This window comes from Polypterus senegalus, chromosome 8 (genome assembly GCF_016835505.1).
Source record: "Polypterus senegalus isolate Bchr_013 chromosome 8, ASM1683550v1, whole genome shotgun sequence".
NCBI lineage: Eukaryota > Metazoa > Chordata > Cladistia > Polypteriformes > Polypteridae > Polypterus > Polypterus senegalus.
This window is the reverse complement of record NC_053161.1, coordinates 99,218,898-99,244,068: the sequence shown is the minus strand read 5'-3', so window position 1 is coordinate 99,244,068 and position 25,171 is coordinate 99,218,898. Positions and strand designations below refer to the sequence as shown.

At 37.4% G+C, this 25,171-nt stretch overlaps 1 protein-coding gene across 3 annotated transcripts in view; it reads right to left on the bottom strand.

The window, feature by feature from the left end:
- Positions 1-19,093, bottom strand: part of grm3 (glutamate receptor, metabotropic 3) — a 267,812-nt gene extending 248,719 nt beyond the window's left edge. For all 3 annotated transcript variants that reach the window (XM_039761475.1, XM_039761473.1, XM_039761476.1), the window contains exon 1: positions 18,354-19,093. The gene's annotated coding sequence lies outside the window, so the exon portion shown is untranslated. The remainder of the gene's footprint in view (positions 1-18,353) is intronic.
- Between the last annotated feature and the right edge of the window lie 6,078 nt (positions 19,094-25,171).

Below are 25,171 nucleotides of genomic sequence, written 5' to 3'. Positions count from 1 at the left end.
ATTAGCTTGCCCAAATGGCCCTATTCCCACTGTTGTTAATCTTCTCCCTTCATTCATTACTATTGATAATTCATCTTTTTCTAAAGGTATACTCAGGGTTTTTGTTAAAACTATTGTTACCACTCTAATGAAGACTTTTAGTATTAATCTCAATATTTCCAGATTTAGAATATGTTCTTCGTTGCCAAAACATTGCTGCTTCCCAACCAGATTCACTGAAATTCTAATAAATATTTTTGAAACTTTACAATCTGATTTTCATTCCAAATATTTCACTCAAACGTGTACCTTTGGTAAATAAATATGTCTAATGGCCCACTTTTTGCTGATAATTTTTTCAAATAAGCAAATTAACGTGAAAGAATACTTTCAGACACACTTAATCCAATTCAGGATGTGAGGGGTTTGGAGAGTTCTGCAGAGTGTGCCAGTCCATGTTTAGACTGATATAAAGGCCAGTTTCGAATTGCCATTCAACATCTTAGGTACCTAGATTAGAAATCCATGTAGGAATGGGAAAAATGTATATACTCCACACAGAAAACCTCAAAATGTAGGATTCTAAACAGGAAACTCTAGGCATAAGGCAGATGTTCTACCGGCTATGCTACCATGCAGCCCATCTGAAAGTCAAAAATGTTATTTAATTTATGAATGTTTACAAAGCATGTCCAATTAGGAGAAGACCCAGGACATATCTGAAGGATTATATCTCTTGATTATACTGGGAGTGTCTGCATATTCCCCAGGAATGGCTGGAAGATGTTATTCCTGATCAGGAACGTAGTCAGCTCAGCTTAGTGTTTTACTACTGCAATCCCCACCAAGAAAATCGAAATGAAAATGATGATGATAATTTATTTGATTAAAATGTTATTAAAAATTGAAATTAATTGTGAATTAAATTAATTTGTTCAATAATTCTTGGTCTCAATGAATCTTTTGACACCATATTTCACACACAATTATTGGAACACCTCTGAATGAGAGTGCTCATTTATTTTTTCACCCATAATTGACATTTTAATTTTTTTCTATTTTTGTTATAGTGATTTACAGGTTTATATCCCTTGGCTGTTTGAAACATCCTCTCTGTCCTCTTCAGTCAGCTGTCTCCATGATTTGGATTACATATCATCTCTTAAAGCTTAATTGTAATAAATTTAAAAATCTTCCTAAGAGCTTAAAATCCAAGATAATAAAAAATGGCAGCCTCCGTATCTTCCCTATGGGATGCTGTACTCCATTAGGCCATCAGGTTAATACCCTGCTTTTGCTGTTACTTTTAACAGAAGTTGTTCTCTGAACATTTCAATTACTACCTACCAAACATTTCTTGATTCTAGCGTATTCAGGCTACTGAAAAGTTGAATACTACTGATTTCATGCACTTATAATCACAAGATTATATTATTGTAATGCTTTTTTTGTCTTATATTATTGTTAAACTTTTATATACAGTACAAAGTGTCTGGAATTCTTCTGCAAATGTTTCTTATGTAGACTTACTAAGCCGTAAGACCACATTACACCTATCCTTTATAAACTCTGCTGGCTCCAAATACATTAAGTTAACTATAACAATCTTCTCAGTTACAAAGCACTCGATCTTCTGGTCACTTTTTATTAAATGGATGTTCTTTTGGATTAAAACCCATCTTGTTCGCTTGTGTTTTTCTCATTATGTCATCATTCTTATTATCTTATTGATGTGTTCCTTAAATGGTTCTTCTCATCATTACAACACTAGTATAGAAGGTGTTAAAAATGTAAATAAAAAAGCTCAAAACACTACTCGTCTCTCTGTCTACTTTAATGTTTTCATTGGAATGTTTTAGTTTTATTCTAATGCATTAATTGTAGAATATTTATGCATTTTCTGTCTTTCTAACTTGAATGTCCTTAAAGGTGCAATGATATATTACTGCTAAATTATTATGACTTTTAAAGCTGTTAAATACAAAACATTGGTGGCACAGTGGTTAGGCCTCTTGTCTGAGAGCACCAGAACCACCAGCTGTGAGGGAAACTGTTAAGTTACTGGCTACCCAAAACAAAAGCTAAGAAAATACATTAAATCTGAGAATTATAAAGACAAAGTACACAGCTACATAAAATAAACTTAATAAACACTTTTACCCTGAAGTCTGATGAGCCATAACCTGTACGGAAGAGGGCCATTGCCAGGCAAGCAGAGTTGGTAGAGAAGCCAGGGCAGATGATAATCAACAAAATGAAGACAGTTTCATCTTACTATGTGTTTTTTTTTAAATCCTACACTGTTTCCCAAAAAAAAATAACATAACAGTCATTACCAATTCTTACAGCTTTTCATGAGCTGTCAAGTTTAGAGTAAGTATAAAAAATTAAACTACTATTTATATTTCAACAGTTGAGTTGCCAAAACCCTACTGATGAACTAAATCTCATAAAAAATCAGGATCACACATTCTGAACAGAAAATCTTGGGTTAAATTCCTGTCCATTATATTTATCTTTTTCTTTAAAATTTTTCTTTAATCAAGCACTTTTCTTACTAATTTTTGTCATAGTCCCAAGCGACCTCATGGGGGCTATGTTGTCTCTAGTTATTTGAGGAAATCTGTTTCTTTGTACCAAAAGGAAAAGCCAAGAATATCAAATACGAAGACACTCTCTAATTCTAATAATAGTTACATATTAAATGCGTCAAACTTAGGAATAAAAAAGTTTGGTAATATATAACTAAGGGGATCCTAGAATGAATTGAAATCGTCAGAACTACTCTGGGCATCTGTCTGCTATGAGGATTCGTGTTGCCAATGTGCTCGCATCGTTTGTGCATTAGCAGCTAAGCGACTGTCTTTCTTAGGAGGTCTCGTTTTGCTGGTGTGCTGGCCTCGCTTGCGTATCCTCAAAGCTGGAGCCCTCTCGCCGACTCTACGTGTCACTTCCAAGCCGGAGGGAGACACAAACTTGTGTAGAACTCTATTTAATTTCAAAAGCAACAGGGTTGCGGTGGTGCTCAAACATAAAGAATGTTGGCAGTCACCTATAGGTCACCCTCTAGTGGTCGTTCTGAGTGTCAACTGGATGATAACATGCATACAAGACCGTAAGATCACCCCCACCCTACCCAGAAGGGGGTGGGTTAGGGATGATTTAACCCTTCAGTATTTTTAGTTCACCACTGAAAAACATGTGTACCAAGTTTCACGAAAATCGCTACATCCGTTCGGACGTGATGCTGGAACATACATACATACATTGACTTTTATATATATAGATATATACATATAACTTGTCCAATGTCTATTTATACACATAGAGAGACTAGATATGTCATAAGCTTTTACTATTCCACCTTTCCGCTTTCTCACTTTGGTAATTTCTCAGGTTAGTCAGCTAGTGTATTAATAAAAGCTATTTCTTTTAAAACTTTGGCTGCTCTTGGCATCACTTTGAGTTTAGGAATGCTACAATAGGGTCCCCACACTGTATTGCTGCATGTCATCTAGTATTTGTCTAGATAAACATAATGCCATTAATATATTGTAGTTATTACAAACTCCATTCTATTTCTCTGCCAAACTCAAGGTACTTAAACAAGTAAGATGTTTGAGTGTTTATTTTTTGAACAGACATTGTATAAAGAATGTCAAAGCAGGCATATCATCAGAAAGCCCACTATCTTGTGTTTTAGCACTGGTGTCCTTATTCTTTTACAGACACTAAAAAATACACCTAGCATTCAGAACCATCTTCTTCTGAGAGTCCTATTCCTCCTCTACAGTTTGTGTCTCCTGCTGCTTCTACTGCAGTGCATTGTTGAGGTCATGACTTATTGATTGCAGGTCACAGTGGGGTTGAGCCAAAACCAGAACTAATGTTGCATCTTTTTTTGATGTTTCTTTATTTTTAATGACATAACTGACTTCATAGCTTGTACTACGTGCTGCTGTTCTAAAGACTCACATAAATACTATGGTAGCGTTTAATGTCTACATTCCTATCTTCAGCAGCACCAGCTCACAACTCCTTGTAGATCTTGTAGCCTCAATATTCCTTTTCTAACATGTGTTTGAAAAACACCTCTTAGTTTTAACTTGAAATGCTGCAATAAAATTTATCTGTGCAGGCATTTCAGTAGAAGTGCATTTATTTTGTGAAAAAGACTATTTGTGTGGCTTACTGGTGTTCACCATAATGGTATAAAAGTCTTGTTCACCAATTTTTCATCAGAGGTGAAGGGCTTATAAAAGATGACATCTTTGCAAAATGAGACTTAAAAACTATTGGATAAAAACAGCAACTATGTAACATTTCATAGTCTTGGCTTGGTCAATACTGAGTCCTTCACCTCATGCCAAAATAACACAACCTGCTGAGGACCTACCTCATCTCTGGTCGACAAAGACATTTCCTTTGCACTTCTAAATCCTAATGCAGTTAATCTCTCACTAAAATGTCTTAAATACAGTAAAATGTTTAGATAAATTATCATCACATACTTCACATATATACTATATCTTTATATACAGTATATACATAAAATCCAACATCTATGTTTCCGTATGTCTGTCCGCTTTTCATGAGAGAAATACTTGATGGATTTAGATCGGTTTTTTTTTCTATAATTTGCTTGAACATCCCGGTTGATTTTGCTACTTCTCTCATCACACTAAGCATTATAGTTCGGTTGCTGCAGCGATTTATTTGCACGATCAGAGAGACAGGCTGCAGGCCGAGGAGTGGGGGAGGCGGTACCTCAGGAGTAGAGAGTTAGGCGGGGCCATCCTCACTCATGTGCCAGCCGCTGTTCGAGTTGCTCTATCTCTCACCACATGTTGGAGCATACTTGCTTTCGCTTAGCTAGTGATACCTGTTTGTTCAGCAGACATTATCATATAGAGATTGTTAAAAAGTAATGTTTGACATTTTTGATAGAGAGATAAGAGCTACTTGTGTTTTAGAGGGCACCTGCTCATTGGCAGAGATATCATGGTCACATGCTCTTCTCCCCACATGGGGGATGCTCTCCCATCAGAGCTGAACACGATCAGATACAGTGGCAATGTTTGACGTTGGAGCGTACTTACCTTCCAATTGGCCAGAGATTCCTTGCCAACTTTTTACATTTTTGGTAAAGAGATCATAGCTACATTCTTGCCCCTGATAACAAAAACAAAAATATTGTATATCAAGAGGCCCTTGGATACGAAAGCTATGAATATAAATTAATCTCAATACAAATGATTACATTTTTTAAAAAAATTTGAATTGATTTTTAAATTTTGTCCTGTTTCACTACTATGTGGGTGGAGCTGCGGGGGACTGGTAATGCTATATACACATACTTGCCTGTATTTATATGCTACATGTTTTTTGTAAAATGCAGAAGTATACAATAAACAAAGAAAATGACAATACTGTTGCCTTTCTTTTCTGTGAGGCGGTACACTAACTTGTTCACTGTCAAAATAATCCCCATTCTTATGTTAACTCTCTCTCTCTCTCTCTTTTACACACACACACTCAATGAACCTTTGGCCCAGCAAATCTCTAAGCTCAAAGAACTTATGGCTAAGCTCAGCATCACTTGCATGGTCAGAGCTGATCTGGAATGGCTAAGAACCACTTTCTTTCAAGTAGCCCATGTAAGCAATGCAACCCTGAGTTTTCCATAGGCTTGAAAGGATCACAAAACATGGACTTGCTTACAGTTCTCAGTATGGCAGCCAAAACACTGTGTAAGTTTAACCAGTTTGAGACAGCCTCCTTTCCGTCTAAGGGGCCAGGGGGAAGCTAAAATCCCCCTAGCAGTTATAAGACTTAAAAGGGCACAGTTATCCTCCTTTTCTCAATTTGGACTCATGTGATACCTTCTGTCAATCTAGAGGTGTTCTGATTCATGCTGACCCTTAGCAGCCTTATCGTATCTATATAACAATGGTCAGTCAGTCTAGCTGATAGGTCTCCTGGAATCTGAAGTCCTAGGGGAATATTATATGCTTCACTTTCAGGCTGACGACTCTGCAAAGTCTAACAGGAAGGAATAGGCCAATTTATGCTGTCAACCATGATGCTTTGGACAAAAGATACTATACAATGCTCAGTTGAGGATCTCCAGGAATGCTTAAACATGTCACTCAAAGAAAAGCACTTAGCAGTAAATAATAAAGATCATGGCTTTCTGAGCAAAGGAAGCACTCTTAGTGCAGTGTGTTAGTGCAGCCAGCTAAGCCCATCAAACAGGTAATGTACTGCATGAATATAGCGTATTATGATTATTTACCTTTGTGTTTTTTTACCATGGTTATGGTTCTTATTTGTTGCTCTTCAATTGTAATTTATGCACTTAATTTATCATATTTATTTTTCATGCAAATACATAGTTAATTGGTCTAATTAAATTTCATTTAAGATAAATACTTCACAATTGTTGTATACAGTATAACTCTAAAGGCTTAGCTTATTTGCTTGCACAATGCTCTGATGCACTTTTCCAAAATTCTGATGCATATTTCTATTGATCTAATTGCTTTCCTCACTGTCATTCTGCTTCCCGCTCAATTAATTTCAAAATGTTCCTTCCATAATTTCTTCTTCATAATGAGACAATGGCTGTCACAAAACTCTAAATGACATTTCCAGGGTCAAACATATGTCTTACTCACTCAATTTATTTCCATACATTTTACAAAGATTGCTGTAATTTAAACAACAGCATAATTTAGAAGTGTTCTAGCACTATTGCTGCAATTTTAATGACACAGAAAAACCAAGAAAGCCTAGCAAACGTTCTAGTTCCATAAACCTGAAGCTCCTAACAAACTGAAATAAAATCCAAATTATGCCACATGATACAGGTCTAGGTACATCTCTATATCAAGATTGCATATAGAGGTTTTTTAACATAAATATTATGAATATGTAAATCATAAGAGATGCAAGGCATTACTGTGCTTATGTGTAACTTAAAAACAATTACAGTCACTGAACATTTTTGAATCTGCACATTTTTATATCAAAGTGGCTTATCATATTTGCTGTTTACTTTTCATGTAAGAAAAATAAGTTGCATTGTGACACAGTGCTTAGTATCATTTTCTCATAGAATCTGGTTTTAATTGTCTGTGCAGCTTGCACAAAATAAACCAAAGTTTAGGAGTCCTTCTTTTCCTGAAAATATCCTTGACCAGGTAATTGAAAAGCCTCAATTGGCCCAGTCTGTTTGTGTGAACGTGCACTGTGATGAATGGGAGTTCCATCCAGCATGGGGTCCTGGCCTGTAGCTTGTGCTGCTACATTATTATACTTCAGCTCTATACAAGTCTATAATCAAACAAGCATATTAGGAAAATGGTTGGATTACGACTGAAAAATAGTCAAAAATGTAAGTGAATGAAGAATAACATGTATGCATTTCTTTCTAAGGAATCTCTCCTAAACAGAAAATTACTTCAGAAGACAAAAAGTGCAAGTCAAGTATTTCACGTTTTTTTCTTTGATTGACATGTGTTATTTAGCCTTAAACAATGAGATTTTGACAAAGAGGTACTGCATATCAGTGAGGTTTCAAAGTGTAGAAGTCTTTCACTGTCATTGTTTTATTGATGTCTTTTTATTTTTGGTCATTTAATTGTTCTCTGTCTTAATGCTCGTATGTCTGACATCAATAATTAGGCTGTATATTATTGCACAAATGTGTAATAACCTGACACTCTGATGGAATCAAATTTTATGAGACCTTCAAAAGGTCACTGAGCAAATCTTTCCCATACAACTTTGCACTTTTTGGCATTTCTGCACTAGTTTAAGTGCCCACTTTGTAGAATAGTACACTGAAGCAAATGGATTTCTGACAAATTAAACCCTGGGATTACATCTGTTCATCACCTGAACTAATATTTGTAGTTTTCTTTGGAGAAATTCACCAAAGGGTTTTTCATAGCAAATATGCTGTATGCACTGTTGACCTCGTTCACAGAATATTTTCATGAAAATTAACCATGCAGCCAGCTTAGACAAACATTTTTTTTCCTAAAGCCCCATGATCCTTTGAAGGCCAAAATGACATCACAGAGCTGTAGCAGCCATGCGAAATACTTACACATATGCTTACTGTTAGCTTGTTGGCAATCTGTATCAGCAGATGTCACAACCCGATCCTCCAGCCTTCCACACCATATGCGTATAAAAAAAAGCATTATTTTCATTTGAGGGGTATGTTAGCCGATCATAACACTGATCCTTATGTGCTGCAAATTCAGCCATGTGCTGGAGCTATGATGCAAAACTTATCATAAAGGAGCACTTCCCTTCCTTGAGAAAGAAAACACATGCAAACCTGCAAAATAATGATAATAGTCAAAGATATTTCACTGATTATAAGGCATTTCTACCGATAAGTAGTGAAGAAAAAGTGCAAAGAATCTGCAAAGATAGTTTGCAAAAAAAAAAATATTCTAGCTGCACCCAGAGTCACTTCATTGCACAGCTATTGTGTGCGCTAAGTTTGGAACTCTCTGAGTATAAAGGTCATTTTTTTTTTAACTTATTACTAGTTTATGGCAATTTGTTGTTTTTGTTGTGGTTACCATTCTGTGTGTTTAATGTCTTGTATTGTTTGAGACATGGTGTTGGCAATCATTAGCACTGCCACCACACAGCTCAGATCACACTGGCCACAATAATCAGTCCATCATAGTTGGAAGATACTTTTGTAGCCTTCACAGACACTTGAAACACCATTGCACCATTATAGTCCAGTCAAAACTAGTTCAGTTCCTCCTTCTCTATTGACTTCAATCATTCCCATGATTTTGTTGGCCTCACGGTGAAACAAATTCAAAGGGGTTTGTTCATCAGTCTTTCCCAGGGCAAACTTCATGCACACACAAAAATCCTTTTATATACTCACTGGCCTCTTTATTAGGTACACCTTGCTAGTATCAGGTTGGACTTCCTTTTGCCTTCAGAAATGCAGTAATTCCTCAGGGCATAGATTCAGAAAGGTGCTGGAAAAATTGCTCAGGGATATTGGTCCATATTAATATGATAGCATTATGCAGTAGCTGCAGAATTGTCAGCTGCAAATCTGTGATGTGAATCTTCCATTCCACCACACCCCAAAGGTGCTCTATTGGTTTGAAATCTGTTGACTGTGGAGGCCGAGTACAGTGAACTCATTGTCATGTTAAAGAAACCAGTTTGAGATGATCTAAACTGTGACATGGTGCGGTGTACTGCTGGAAGTAGCCATCAGAAGATGGGTACACTGTAGCCATAAAGTGATGGACATGGTCGGCAGCAATACTCAGGTAGACTGTGGCATTTAAAAGATGCTCAGTTACTACTAAGGGGCCCAAAGTATGCCAAGTAAATATCCCCCACACCATTGCACCACCACCACCAGCCTGAACCATTAATGCTAGGTAGGACGGATCCATGCTTTCATGTTGTAGACACCAAATTCTGACCCTACCATCTGAATGTTGAGACTCATCAGACCAGGTAGCGTTTTTCCAATTTTCTTTTGTCCAATTTTGTTGAGCCCATGCAAACTGTAACCAGAGTTACCTGTTCTCAGCTCACAGGAGTGGGGCCCGGTGTGGTCTCCTGCTGCTGTAGTCCATCTGCTTCAAGGTTCAACATGTTGTGTGTTCAGAGATGCTATTCTGCATACCTCAATTGTAAAGAGTGGTTATTTCAGTTACTGTTGCCTTTTTATTAGGTCAAACCAGTCTGGTCATTCTGCTCTGATCTCTGGCATCAACAAGGCATTTTCACCCAGAGAACTGACACTACACTGGATATTTTCCTTCTTTCGGACCATTCACTGTAAACCCAGTAGATTAGCAATTTCTGAAATACTCAGACCAGCCCATCTGGCACCAACAACCATGCCACATTCAAAGTCACTTTAATCACCTTTCTTCCCCAATCTGATGCTCAGTCTGAACTTCAGCAGGTTGTCTTGACAAAGCCTACATGCCTAAATGCGTTGAGTTGCTGCCATGTGATTGGCTAATTTGGTAGTTCTGTTAAAAAGCAGTTGAATAGCTGTACCTAATAAAGTGTACATAATACAGTTGCCAGAAATTAATTTGTGTATTTCGGAAAATTTCAGTGAAACGTTTATCAGCAATCATTCTGGTTGTGAATACAATGAAAAGGAACACATTTTAGCCTACTTGAAAACTAGGGTAGTAAATAGACTATGAAAATAAATTACACAGCTATTGATCACACAGCTGATTTAACAATAAAGGACATTTAACTCAAAGCTGCCAAACTAAATGTTAGAAGTGCAAAGTTTTAATTGTTGAATCATATATCATCTCGTTTTTGAAGGATGAACAGATTTTGTTTAAAATTAAAACATATCTATTATGCAGCAACTATGTTCCATGGCACTCAAAATGGATTTATTCATCTATTCTATTTCTAAACAAGGTCATTCTTATACAGGGTCACAAAGGACACAGTCTATCATGAAAATATTACCTACCCAATAATTATCCGCAAATAATGTGTATATCATGTAATTACAGGTTTTGTAAAGAGTCAGGTCATGATGCTTGTGAAAGCTCGCTTATCTCCACAATTGTTCTACAGAGAATAAAATATCTTTTACAATGCATATGGTCTTAGTAATAAAAACTGCTGTGCCAGAGTACTGTCACTATACTACAGTTTAGCATTTAACATTGTTATATCATTAAACACCTCAGCTAAGGACTCAGTTCCACCTTTTGCAACGAGACACTGAATTTGTTAACTGGAAGGCACCAGCATGTACAGTTTGACAGCATCATTTCTCCATATTGATCCTCAACACAGGCACCCCATAGAGTAGTGTGCTGAGCTACCAACTTTACACCTTGCTCAACTACAATTACTTGGACAATGTTTCAACTACATTATTACTTTTTCTGGTGAAACAACCATCACAGAACTACCTACCAACACTAATGAGCCAGCTTATAGAAATCAGATTTGCCTTCTGACACAGACATGCCATCCAAAACTTCTCTTTCTTAAGGTCAATCAAACCAAAGAGCTGCTCATAGACTTCAGAATTTAGAGGGCAAATCACAGTCACATTTATAGTAGTAGGAATGTGACAAAGTTTAACATCTTGAAGTTAATATCACAAATGACCTAAAGTGGGCACAATACATCAAAGCCTTATCAAGAAGACTCACCAATTGTATTACTGCATTAGGCAAAACAGAAGACCCTGGATGTTTCCTCCTATGCTACCAACTTCTACAGTTACACAGTGTTGTCCATCCTCACTGGTTGCACACCTCAGCATGGCAACTGCTTGGCACAGGATTACACAGCACTAATGAATGGCGTTATGTTGGCTCAAGATATTAATGGAACAGGACACAGACATAAAGGAAAACGATATTGTTAAAACTTTAGCCATTTGTTAACTCCACTGTTTAAGGCTACTCAACAGCTGTTTGTATTGACAACTACATGTGTTAACCTAATGTGTACTTCTGTTTAATGCTTTAGGTTCTGTTCATCTGTTCTTAGTAGTATTACTGCCACTAATTTGTACGAGTCAGGCAAGTAACCCTGTACTGTTTACATATGACGATACAATTGAACTTGAACTAGAATCATGTATTAATTGAACTTCCAGCTATGTGCACAGTTTTAAATTCTTTGAGCATACAAATCCTAATTTTTGGTGATAGACAATTGGTTTGATAGTTCATGATATCATCTCATATGGGAAGGATATGTGCATTTCATGTGTTTATCATCCATCTATTTCCTAAGTCTGCTTATCCTGAGCAGGGTTGTGGGGCAGTTGAAGCCTATCCCAGCAAACATTGAGCACAAAGTAAGAACAACCCCTGGACAGGGCACCAGTCCATCACAGGCTAAATACACAAACACACACACATACATACCGGCCAATTTAATATCAATTCATGTAACCTGCATGTCTTTTGACTATACAGTGTAGGAGGAAACCAGAGCACCTGGAGGAAACCCATTAAGATAAGGGAAGAGCATGGATGTATCTGGATGTAATACCTGGCCTCCTTGTTGAAAGGTAGCATAGTTATCGCTGTGCCACCATGAGACCCATGTGTTTATCAAACCTTTAAAAACAACAGTCATTACTAAAAACCTAGCAGTTGCTCAGTGCAAAAGAAGAAAAAGAAAAAAAATGCAACTAGAATTCAATAACATCACATAAACACGAAATTAATTCCAGGATGAATTTCTTTCTTCAGGCATACAGTTTATATATATATATATATATATATATATATATATATATATATATATATATATATATATATATATATATATATATATATATATATATATATATAGGATGTAAAGATATCTATCCACACCTATGGTGTCTTATGAGTTTCTTTTTGTAAAATTAACAGTGTAAATTAATGTATTATATGAAATGATTAATATGTCAGGGAATGGTGTGGGGCATTCTTTCTCCCTGAGATATTTTAACTGAGAACAGAAACTACAGGAAGACAAACCAAATGCAAAGAAAGCTGTGTGTTCCAGAGTGAAACTAAATAGTTTAGAACACTGAAAAGAAGAGAATATCGTTTCAAGTCCCACATGCAGTTCTAAACCAGTATGCAGTATCTATGAACATTTGTACACAGGATTAATTTTGCTCTCCAACAAATGGTGAGCTATGTAATTTACAATAGACACCTTGAAATCATCATACACTCTTAAATGACACCGTACATTGATCTAGAAAGCAAGCACAGTGGCAAAGTGCTACAGTCTAGTAGGTCCAGTGTCCTGGGTTTGAGCCTCACAGCCAGACATTGTCTGTGTTAAGTTTGCATCTGCATGAAGTTTTCCTTCTTTGGCCATTATGGTTTTCCATCCACATTCCAAATATGTGTGTGTTAGACTGACTACTATTTCCTAATTGGTCTTGTGTGGATGTGTGTGAGTGGGCCCTGTGATTCCCGATCTAGGGTTGGTCCTTGCTTTGCACACAATGCTGCACTGAACAGATTTAAGAATTTTTTGTTATACTTGCCCCCTGCTCGCTTCACTCGCCAACCCCTCCCCCTGTCAGCGGCCGCATCCCTGAAACCCCTCTTAAACTGTGATACAATGGTAAACAAATACTTTTTTTGCTTAAATGGTGATACAATGGGAAACAAATACATGTTTGTTTTTAACTCCTCTTTGCTCGAGCAGCTGCTGGCGTGCTGCTGCTGCCCTCACTGTAATTCCCTCACCTATCCCATTCATCCCTTCCAGCGGTAGGCAGCGTTGTGAAGAGGGGGGCTTAGCACACCCCAAGGAGACGTGGCTGGTCCTCCGAAACCCCTCTTAAGCAGTGATACATTGGGAAACAAGTAACAGGTGTTTTGTTCACCTCCTCTTTGCTCAAGAATCTGTTGGCTTGCTGCTGATACATGCCGTGTGATCTGCATTTCGTATGGAGAGTCAAACGTTTAAAAGCTTGTAAAGCACCTCAATATTCAATCTTTTTTTGCTGTTCCGTTATTTCCCCTAGTAATATTTTCAGTTTGTTTGCACTAATACGACCTTTACTCTTATGTTTTTAGATTTTTTAATTTTCATACTTCCATTATCTCTAACCTGCTCTGCATGTGTATCATGGGATTTGTGTCTGAAGGTTGTAAGTATGACGTGATTTGTCCGGCTCGTGGGAAGTGAAAGTGTGTCTGTCTCTCTGTCTCTCTGTTCAAAAGATCATGTCTCATCCCTGGGAAAAAGTCTTGTTTCGTTGCAAGTTTTTTTTTTTTTTTATAATAGAGAGATTTTGAAAATAAATTGATTGTATACTAAGACATCAAAATGTAAGCCTGTACATTCATTAGGTATAATTATAATTTTCTGTTATTTATAAGCTTTATTTGTGGTAGTCTGGTTGTACGCCTAAGAAGTCTACCATCGACCACGTCCTGGCACTGAGGGTTCTCTCTAAGTGCAAACATGAATATCAGCAGAGTTTCTTTGCAGCCTTTGTTGATTTTCATAAAGCATTTGACTCAGTTGATTGAACTTCCCTGTGCGACATCCTGAGACTTTGCGGGATTCTCCTGAAGTCGCTGGATATCATGACCACCTGTACACTGGTACTGTGAGTGCTGTGCTGAGTGGAAGCAGAACCTCTACATTTTTCCAAGTTGATTCTGGAGTTCATCAGGAGTGTGTTCTTGCTCCCGTTCTGTTCAATGCTTCCATGGACTTAGTTTTGGGCAGGGTTCATGTGGTCCAGCAGTTATGGGTCATCTGTTATTGAAGAGAGATTCACTGATCTTGACTTTGCTGATAATGCTGTAATCTTTAATGGAGGCTCTGATTGGGGCTGTCAAGAGACTGAGTGAGGATTCTGAGTGACTGGGCTTGCGAGTGTCCTAGATAAAAACCAAGATCCAGGTTTTTAACAACCTCTTGGGTACGGCCATCAGCAGTGTGTTTGTCTGTGGTAAGAATGTCTACTGTGTTGAAAGGTTTACCTATCCTGTCAGCCACATTCATGTCTCTGGTGACTATTTCTATGAAGTCAGTAGACTGACTGGGAGAGCATGGAGAGAGCATGGAGAGCATGGAGTCATCAGGTGCTGGAAAGGGGTGTGTGGCGCTCCCGATATTTTTGCAAAAGGATGAAGGTCTTTAGAGTCCTGGTGCTTCTTGTCTTGCTATATGGACACTATCCAGTGACCTGAGATGAAGACTGGACTCCTTCGGTACTGTGTCTGTTCAGAGAATCCTAGGGTAATGCTGGTTTGACTTTGTGTCAAATGAACAGTTGCTCAAGGAGTCCCACATGAGGCATGTTACCTGCATTGTGAGGGAGCAGCAACTACGCCACTAGTGCCATGTGAGATGATTCCCTGAGGGTGATCCAGCTGCCTGAGCAGCTGGACCAGACCAAGGGGATGTCCACGTAACATCTGGATACGGCAGATAGAGGGTCATTTCCAGAGGGTGGAACTGGACCGGGTGTTTGCCTTGGGTGTTGCAAACTGGGATCCTGAGCTGTTTCATCATGTGGTGGGTGGGGCAACGCGCTGTAGCAGTGCATGCTCACCCACCTGACCTGAATTGATTTATGGCTAAGCATATTTTTTTGCTATTGCAAATTTAGATTTTTACAGCTCCTTAAAACTGACAAAGTATATACATAAACATTGAGAAATGAAAAACTACAGATTAAAATTAACTTCAGAGAGGTACTTATTTCACTTTATATTACCAACTTTCATTGTACTCCCTTATACTTGCTTTTTCCTGTTAGGCAGATCAGTGTGTATGTTTCTGAATTATATGAAAAGAACACAAGCACGTACTAGGTTTTGAACATACATTCCAGGTCTACATTCCGACACACAAATTCCCTTTTAACGAATACCTGGGTTATTCATATCCTTTGAATGTGTTTTATCTAAATATATTTACTGAAAATCTGTGTGGTAAATTGATCATTGCAAGGATATTTAAAGTTCACTCTTTAAAAATGATTTATTTTTGAAAACTTGCATTTTTAGTAGTCCCAAGAACCCTAAGCAGAATACAATAAATTGAACTGTTATTTCAAGGCTGTTCTTTCTTCCTGCATGTTTCCCTTAGAGTATTTTAAAGATCTTTAGGGAAAATATCAGACTTTTATGGCAAACTGAATTAGCAATTTGAGATATTTGAAAATGAATGCTATTTTCAAAGATATTTTGATATCCATTTTAAAATATGTTAAAATGAATTTACATTAATTTCCAGATGCAATTTGAGATATTTTGAAGTAACATGGTGTGCATTTTGAAGTGTCTGATATCTTATAATTTCAATAAGACTTCCTGTCATTTTAATATATTTCAGATACCTTCACATTGCCTCAAGTTTGAGAAACCGAAATAAATGTTTAAATATCTTAAACTCATTTCCTGATACCTTAAATTTGGTTTCTCCCCCACTTAAAAATGTATCGTGTATTTAAAGGTTTTTCAAAATTTGATTTCAAGATATCAGAAATACATTTCAATATATTTTTTAAAAAAACACGTCATATTGAAATTTGTAAAATACAGCTAAAGATATCCGGAATGTGCTTCAAGATATCTCAAAATGACTTAGACAGACAGACATTTTCATAAAAAGATTTTAAAATATTTTGCAATCCACTTTAGATATCTTAAACTGCATAGGCAGTATTATATATATCTTAAAATATTGGGAAATGTACAATATTTGAGGTATATTGCAACGAATGTCAGACATCTGAAATGCTGGACTGCATTACTTTATATCGATTTTGAGATAGCTCTTTGGTTTGACATATACTTAAAAGAGGCACACTTTTAACTATATACAGTAAGCAATATATTTGGGAAAACATTCCTGCAAAACATCTGAAAACAAAAGGTGACGAATAAGCAGCAAATTTGTACATAATGGGACAGCCCAACACTTGCGGTTCTGTTTATGAGCATTGATCAGCTACACAAATTTAGCATCTGCTAAAAGATCCTTAAGCTAATTAGTAGTGTTAATGCATAAAGTATTTAAGGTCAATAAAAAAAATCTATATCTAACTAACTTTTCAAAATATTGACCCATGGTCACAGAGCAAGCTAGTATTATTGGTAGAGACCACATTGGCATTCAAGAATATGACTGTGGTGAAAAACTGTATATCAGAAATGAAATCTATACCACCTAGCAGACTCTCATTGGCAATTTATGAACTGTATCATGAATTCAAAAATATGTAAATACTGCAGCTAGTTTGTTGAACTTTGCATTTCATTGTTTTTATTTGTCATGAAAATTTTCCACAATGCATTTTTCAGTTTTGTTCGTTTTTATCAGCTCACCTGGATAACTTAAGATCAATTATTAGAGTCAATGATCCACAACAGGTTTCTATTATTCTTTGTAAGTCACCATTTCACATGCATTTTCAAAAAGAATTTAGTCTGCATTTTAAATTACCTTTATAGCCTAAGGAAAGTGAAAACATTTGCATTGTTATAAAATTAATTCAGTAATATCTGAACTAAATAGAGTACAAATTGCATAGAGCAGCCCCTAATAACATTTGATTTTGGATACATACGTTACTTTACAAAGTTGTAATTTGCATTCCTATTGAACAGAACATAAAACAGTTAACTTATACTGTACACGATGGAAACATTGCTTAAAATGCTGACTTAATTCTGGAATGATTGGTTGAATATTATTTGAATTCTCCACTATTTTATTCAGTGTTAAAGAGGGGAAAATAAATAGGCATTGTTATTCCCCGTATGAATCCCCAGTGTTACATAACAGCTCATGCAGTGAAAGCAGCTTGAAATAAACTCAGTACACACCAGATCTGCAGTGCTTACTTCGATACATAAAAAATGGTATCTGACAAAACACCTCTGAAAATTATATTATTTTTACAATGGTGAGCAACACTTTTATAACCAATTCGAAAGCAAATACATTGGAAACCTTTAGATTAATGATCAGCATGTGTTAGCCTAATTATTTGTGACATTACAGACAAAGTAAAATAGCAAGCACTAGATGTAATAAGTGTGTCCGAGCACTGACAACAAGGAATTCCTAACAGGCAAGAGCACTAAAATATATAAAAACGTTTATCATGTTTATTTCGGTTTACCTCATGATGTAATACCAGTAGAGCACTATAATCGCCCTCTTTTGTTAAGAACTTGTTAGACTACGACGCATAGAAACAGCTTGGCAAAAGAAAAAGAGACAACACAAACTGCCCTTGCCATTGAAAGCGTCCTTTACAGATCCACAGTGGCACAATGCGATTCTATTTGCTTGTCTGATTTTCTCCCTGCTGGCAAGCTCCAGGCATCCGCCAACTTCAAACTTTCTGTATTCACAGCCCTGGAAAGGTTTTACTTTAATCCCATGGGACATTTTCGTACAAGCTTTGATCGCCCAGGAAAAGCCATTTTCTAATTTAAAATGTCAACTATATTTTCAGCAGAAATCTTCTTCATCATGTGTGGTCATATTTTTTGAGAGTTTTTTTTTAAAGAGGCTTTTAAAAATGCCGTGCTGCAAAGTTTAGAACAAAATCAATCTGTAATGCATGTATAAAACACTTGCATTATTCAACATTCCAAGTATAGAGAGACACACATCATAGATATATAAACAGATACAGCAGATAGGAAATGCATTATAATAATAGATATGAAAGGCACTATATAATACATAATGTATGCAAACGTTTCAATATTTTAAGTGCATCAGATTCCTGACTACAGTCTGATAGCAATAACGGTACATTAAACTGGGTTATAAAACTGTCATTCTGAAAACGCTAAAAACAGTTAACCTACCAGAACCGGTTCTTCCGATACACTTGTTGGTGCACAGCCGCATATGAGGTGGTCAAGCCAACTTTTTGACCTTGTCGTTTTTTTTAATGTTTCTTGCGAAAGAAACGCAAGTACATTATCACTCTGTAAAGTCCTTTTATCGCTCAAGCTTCAAAAAGGTATAGTCAACATGCAAGTGTCTCTCAACTTTCCACACTTTTTTTCCGTTGCTTATTACGCCTCCTTATGACAAGCTGTTAATTTAAAACGAAATAAGTAATACAAATTAAATACATAAAAATATGAAATTATAAAGGGCTATGCCATCGGCGTCGAGAAACTTGTTCGAAATCCTCTGTACTGTGTGCACAGGTCGCCTGGTTGCGCAGCGCAGTTTCCAGCCCTTGCCCCCTCATATCATTCTACACCGCTTCTTCATTATTTAAACTAACTGTTTAGTTGTTAGACACATACTGCCTTCACTCGACTCTGCTTGCTTTCTACTCAGAGGGCAGTTTTGTCTTTTTGTTTTTCTATCCCTCAGGTCTCCTTCGATTGTGTGGATTTGCTTAGTTTGGCAGCAGTTCTCCTGCCGCAAGTCCCATGGAGTCCGCACGCCAGCCCTTCTCTCGGGCTCCGATGTGCAAGGAGAAGAAAGTAGAAAAGCCCCCCACCTCGATACTGACAGGCAAAGGCTGCTGCTGCTGCTGCTACTACTACTGTTGCTGCCGCGGCGGCTACTGCTCTTTCCAAAGGATGCTTCTGTTTCCCATAGCAACAACAATCAGTCTCACCCGCTTATCTACTTTCTCATTGGAGAAAGACGCTTCGGTTTCGCCCCTCCCATAATTAAAAGTATAGAAGACAAGAAGGAAAAAAATACCTTTTCGTATTTTACAGTAATATTCTTTGGTGTCCATTTGTTACAGACAATGATGTTTAACAAACTAGTTATCCGTCGTCACCCCTTAATTTTGATTCCAATTTATAGTCACAGGGTGTCGGAGCCACTTCCCACAGAATCGGGTGTAAAGCGGGATCCAATCTTAAATCCGTCGCTCGACTTAATGTGTTCTTTCAAAGCGGTAAACTTTTTTTTATTAGCCTTATCAATACTCCTGTATCAAAAACGTCACAAAAAGCTGCACTCGCTGTCTGTGTAGCGCGATACTTAATTGTTTACATGTTCCTGGAAGGCAATGCAGTGTCATGTCAACAAGTTTCAAGAACCCTGGTAACATTACCTTAAGATTTTATTAATTTTCAAATTTGTAGAATTTGCATCAAATAGCTAGCTAGCTAGATAGATAGATAGATAGATAGATAGATAGATAGATAGATAGATAGATAGATAGATAGATAGATAAGTAATTTATGTTAATGTTACCCACAGTACCACTCATTTAAGCTGACCCATTCCTCCTCATACTGGGCCATTTTAAATTCATCAGTCAACCTAATCCCCATGCTGTCAGAATGTGGGAAGAAAAAGAATACTTGAAAAACTACCATACAGGCTCAGGAATAACACAAATATTTGAGACAGCATTGCTAACAACTCTGCCACTATAATTCAAAGTAGCACACTTAGGATCTTTATATGTCAACATGACATTGTTCTAAAAATTGTGAATAGATATTGAGCATCTGCTACACTAAATAGCCTGCTCTTTTCAAACACCTCTTTGTCAGTATAAAAGCAGTAAAATGAATACAAGCCTATTGTATGTAGTAAGACAGAACTTAAGTATATTCATTATTTAATTGTTTACATTACTGATTTATGTAACTTTCTTTCCATGCCTTTGTTTCCATATTATGTTGTGTAGTTTTTTTTGCACTGTAACACTTTTTATATATATGATTAGCTTTTCCTTCCCTTTTTTTGCGACTTACTTCTCATTGATCATTATTTATCATACCATCACCACAGACCATACCATTAAGTCTTCAAGTTGGTAAAGTTAAATTATCGCATTAAGTCAATAATTATTTCCTATTGTAAAAAATGTGCTCTAGGTTATTTTATTACATCTTTTTCAAATGTAAATGTATTCATGTTTCTGTCAGTGAAAATGAGCAACTCCTCATGATTTTCTATATTTGAAAATTTTCTATGTTTGCAGAAATTATTTCTGTTTTGGATTACACCCCATTTATGTCTCGGATGATTTTTTTAATAGAGTAAATTCCATAATCCTGAGTCCTTGGGTTCAAATCATGACTTAGAAATTATCTAGCTGCAGTGTGCATGGCCTCACGAGATCTGTATTAGTGAGTGTGAACTTGTGTATGCTGCAGTGAACAGGCCACAACTCCAAGGTGGGTTATGCCTAAATGCCAGTCCTCCACAACACTGATTTGGAATGCATAAGATCAGAAATAATTGAAATAATACATGCAAGTATACAGTATAGCAGAGTCACAGCAAAACTTTTTAAACGGCCTAAATTCGTATATCCTTTCCCACAGGGCACACTAGGAGCTCGAGTTTGCTACATCCCTTTTGGGTTCCATGAGGGCTGCCAGGGGGAGCTGCAGAGCCCTACTTCAGACTTCCACCACACATGGGAGTGATTCCAGGTCTGATTAACAAGTCACTTCCAACATTCCCAGGACGAGCTGAAAAGGAGCCGTCTTGCTTCACTCAGGGAGCCAGAATCGGGAGAAAGAGGGATGAAGATTGCCATGGAGGAGAATTTGGTGCTGCTTTGTATTGTACTGCTGTGGGAAGTGAGACAAGAGTGCTTCCTACTTGTAAATAAATGTTGTGTTGTATCTCTGCCTGTCTGTGTTAGGATTGGGGCAGCTGGAGCACCACTGGTTTCCACTATATATATATGTATATACAGAATATAATATATACAGAATATAGTGGCAGATTGTCAGAGCCCTTGTCTGGCCATGATGCCTACTTAAAGGAAGGACTGCGAGAGAAAGCATACACAGAGTATTATCTCTCCTGGATCGCAAGATGGCAGCCCCTTTGGGTTGCTGCTGGGTTGCTGTAGAGATTGCAGAGCCCTACTTTGTTGGGCTTCTGCCTCACCCAGAAGTGCTTCCAGACCACGCCATCTACTCTTGAGAGCAGGATAAAAGAAGCCTGTTGCCACTGTTTCAGGAGCCAGAGTCAGGGGATGGAGGACAAAGCTTGCGGAAAGAGGATCACAGGCAGAGAGAGGAAGAGAAAAGACAGATAAAAGAAGGCAAAGACAAAGTGCTGTGTGTTTTATTACTGTGCTTATTCAGTGTACTGCGCATTATAGGTGGAAAATTATTGGGAAGACTTTCCCACACGTGAATAAAAACCTGTGTGCAGTGCTGAACTTGTGTCCACATCTGTTCGTGTCAGGTTAGGTGTAAGAAATGGACAAAAGTAGTTTATATTATGAAGGTAAAAATATGCAGACTAGGCAATACCATTGAGGTGTATTGTGAAGGACAGAGTGCTATCAAGGATGGCACCCTAGCTCTTAACCTGTGGAGAAGAAGAAACTGTAGAACCATCAATTATCAAAGAAAAACTGTCTAGTCTAGTGAGAGTAGATGTACTGCAAATGCGGAGACCTCAGTTTTATCATTGTTAAGTTGAGACTGATAAAATTGGAGGAGAATCACAGTTCCATATATACACGTAGACCCTTTATACCTGCAATTTTTGTGCCATTTTGTGTTTCAAGCTATGGTTGGAATAAAAGCACACTTCCAAAAAGAGAAAATTGCCACAAATACATTATTTGTATACTTCATATTTCTCAACATTCCACTTGATGTGATTTCTAAGCATCATTTAACAATGGGTATGCATTTCATTGCTGGTTTTTAGGGAAATAAAAAGGCCTTTATGTTTGTTTCTGAGTCACAAATTTAAATAAGAAACAGTCATTAAATAATTTCAACTGAAACATTATTGTTTACCTTGTGGCTGTGTTTTTTTTTTCTGGGAAAATATTCTTACTGTTCTGTTTCTAACAATTTGTCTTTCTTATTTTTGTTATGTTGCTTTCCACAGGCGTCTTTTTGGTTGAGTTCACATCCTCTCCTTTTTCTGAGTGTTCCTATATGCTGTGTTTACAGTTCCGTCTGTTTTTAAGCAAAAGAGTTTGAAATGTTGGCTGGCAGGATAATGGCCCCATTGTGCTTTCTAGCTAGTGAGCAAGCCAAAGAGGCTAGCTCAGTCCTGTCAGGGACAGTGACACTTGGAACAATTTCTTTTGTATTCTGGTACCCTTTACTGGGCTTACCACATACCGAGGAAAGCTAAGAGATCTAAACTTTCCCATTGACTTCAGTCTGTGACTGCATTTAAAAGAAACACGCTGCTCCCGTATAGCGGCAACACTTTGGAAGCTGAAATCCCCTACTGGCAACCCGTTTTAGGAGACAACTGTGGGCTGATTTCCGACTTCCCCTTCACACTGCGAACCTATCTGTTCATCCAGCAATCAAAATATTGTGCACTTTTGAAAATGGCCTCTAGCTTAAGTTGACTGTTCAAGCAGTCACGTGTCACAAGTCAGCTGAAAGCCATGCATGCATCCGTTTAAATTTTATATTATTTTTACATTTCTAAATTCAATTTTACTGCACTCAAAGCAGCAGAATTAAGACTGAAAATAGGGTTTTGTTAAGGCTTTGGTATTACAGCCTGAAGGCTTCTTAAACAGTGGGATTCAGTGTTTGATAACATATGTGAATCCTGCTTGTAATTTATTATTTAACATATTTTACTGTACAATGACACATGTGTGACAGGCATGCTAAAATGAAACCACTGTTAAAGATAAATCTAAGTTGCTTTGTTTTTCATATACAAAAAATAATAAAAACAGCACTCTATAGTATTGATTAAATTATTTAATCCTTAATTGATTAAATGCAGCACTTAAAAATACATAATGCTAAAGTGCACCCCGAATATTCTTTTATCTAGAATCAAGCTTTCTACATTTTGATGTTTATATTCAGGCCTCAGTTATTTGTTATCAGATTGTTATTTCCAAGCATTTGAAAAGAACTGTGCCATAGAGCATGCGCTGATTGCTCATTGCCGCACCCACCACACATTGAACCACCTGGATTGGGACCCGAGTGCACAGTGTGAGGTTGTTTACAGTGGCTGGAGTGCCAATCCTGCCACCAACCCCCACGTTTTCCCTTTGAGTTGGAGGACCTGCTTGCAGGATTGGATGAAGATTATTGTCATATCCAAGATGGAGCAATTGCAGGTTAAGGGCCTAGCTCAAGAGTCACTTCTGGCGTTTTACAGGATTTGAACTGGCAACCTTCTAATTGAGCCTCCTCCCCATCATAGCTATACTACACTATATAACATAATGAACAAGTGTATTTGAAAATTTGAGAAGAGGTTAATACTGAATAAGATTTTGTTGAATTTCTAGAACTGATGTTTGGAGAGACTTCTGTCTCAATACACCATTGGGTGTTGTACAGCTGCAACCCCCCGATCTACAAAACGGATTGTCAATTCACATAATACATAAGAGAGAAGTTGTAGCAATGCTGAAAGTTTTAAACTGTGAGTAACAATATGACAGTGCATTCTGATTCTAATCAGCAATCCTTCAACATTGTGAGAATGGGGTAGACATATCATCTAATATTTCAATTTCAATTAATTACTTTGTTAGATAACTCAAACTTATGCCATCCTTCCATTTATCAATCTATTCATTTTCTAACTCGCTTAACCAATTCAGGGACATGGGGCCACAGCCCACCTTAGTAGTGTCAGCCACTAGGCAAGGGCTAACCTTGGATACAGAAAGCAGCGTATACATTAAAGTAATTTTTACAATATTCCACAAGTAAAGGGAATAAATATACTAGTCTGAGCGCTGACTTAGTTACAAAATGTGAAGTCTGGGCCAGTCAAAATATTAATTCAATTGAATGGAATGTAATATCAGTTCTTAATGTGAAAAATAGAGTCTAATGATTTTAAATGGTAAACTAATGAAGAAACAGAATCTTTTCTGGCTCGCGGTGAGTGCACAAGCAGATTTATTTGTAGTGGGGCTCATGTTGCATGGCAAGAAACCTTGAACTGAGTTGCTTACCTTCTGAGATTTGAACAAAAGGCTGCTGGAGTGTGAAAAGCGACTTCTCAGCAATTAGGATGAAGGATTTCTTTTAACTATGAGTGGCTCTTCTGGCTTTGCATACTTGTACTCTCACTTGTAACGACCCCATTTCACTTGAGCCTTACTGTACATCCTTATAAGGGAAATTATAAATCATCATAAAATGGACAGAAAAAACAGAGGAATACACTGCTTGGGTATTTATAATAGATGTTCTTTCTCTTGTGGGTGTGCGGCAGCTATTTATTGATTATTTATTGATTCAAAAATCATCCCACAACACCAAGTTAAAAGTCTTTTTTCATGGCTATAATAGAAGGATAATACTGTATATGATAAATAAAGGCACACAATTGAGTAACTTCATTAGATACATCCATTATTCAACCCACTATATCCTAACTACAGTGTCATGGGGACCTGCTGGAGCCAATCCCAGCCAACATAGGGCGCAAGGCAGGAAACAAATCCCGGGCAGGGCTCCAGCCCACTGCAGGACACCCACACCAAACACACACTAGGGACAATTTAGGATCGCCAATGCACCTAACCTGCATGTCTTTGGACTGTGGGAGGGAACCGGAGCACCTGGAGGAAACCCAAGCAGACATGGGGAGAACATGCAAACTCCACGCAGAGAGGGACCTGAGAAGTGAACCCAGGTCTCCTTACTGCGACGTAGAAGCGCTACCCACTGTGCCGACCTCATCACAGTAGATACATTCTTCTCAAAAT